Source organism: Orycteropus afer, unplaced genomic scaffold (genome assembly GCF_000298275.1).
Source record: "Orycteropus afer afer isolate SDZICR_OR568_19922 unplaced genomic scaffold, OryAfe1.0 scaffold00362, whole genome shotgun sequence".
Lineage (NCBI taxonomy): Eukaryota > Metazoa > Chordata > Mammalia > Tubulidentata > Orycteropodidae > Orycteropus > Orycteropus afer.
In genome coordinates, this window is record NW_006921949.1 from 2,658,382 (window position 1) to 2,659,417 (window position 1,036).

Genomic DNA, 1,036 nt, shown 5'->3' on the forward strand with positions numbered 1-1,036 from the left:
ATCCCAACAAATGAAGATTTTCACATAACACAGGTGTGAAAAGAGAATAAATCTTCATTTAAGGCAGCAATTCTCAAACTTTTTAGTGTCAGGGTCCCTTCTTAAAAATGACTGAGGACCTTAGAGCTTCTGTAAATATGGGTTATCCATTTTTACCATACTGAAATTAAAACTGGGAAAATTTTCAAGTATTTATTAGTTTATTTTAAAAAATAACAGTTTAAACTCATTACATGTATAAATAATATTTTTAACAAAAAAAAAAAGCTATTTTGTAACACCCTCCCCAAAGCTAGCGAGAATAATGACATTGGTTAGCATTTTTTGCAAAATTAATATGTGACTTAATAAAAGATGGCTGGGTTCTTCCATCTACTACATTTAATCTGTTGCATTCTGCTGTTTTGGTATACGGTGATGAAGAAATTCTAACCTCACACTGGGAAGTAATTAGAAAAGAGTATTTTAATAATAGTCTTATTTAGAGAATCATGACTGTTCCTTGATGCCATTCCGAAGTTCCACAAGTGACAATTTTCAAAGGTCATTTGCAATGTGGAATCTAAAGCCTTATCAGTGAACATTTCTTATTCTGTTACATTAAAATCCATTGGTCTCTCTTACATTTGAATGGATATTTTACCCATGTATGGCTTTGTAACATCTGACATTGGTCATTTGGAAAATGGTGGTTCACTGTATTACATAGATCTTCCTAATTCTGACACATTTCATTATACAGTATCAAGCAACTACATTCATTAATATAATCAGCCATCTCATCAGAACAGTCTTCCTAAAGTTGTCAAGCTCTTGGTAGCAGATGCAATTTTCCAAAATTCTGACTTTCACTGGAAAGCTGAAATTTCATCATTGGCAATAAATGCTATCAGTTATTTTCCTTGAAGACTTTCTGAAGTGAAATTGGCATTATTATTACTTTTAATTGTGATTTGGGTGAATGTTTACAGAGCAAATTCATTTTCCATACAACAGTTCATACACATTTTGTTTCATGACATTGACTGCAGTCTCT

At 31.9% G+C, this 1,036-nt stretch overlaps 1 protein-coding gene across 1 annotated transcript in view; it reads left to right on the forward strand.

The window, feature by feature from the left end:
• NLN (neurolysin) overlaps positions 1 to 1,036 on the forward strand; it is a 225,002-nt gene that overhangs the window by 1,101 nt on the left and 222,865 nt on the right. The gene's annotated exons all lie outside the window — the stretch shown is intronic.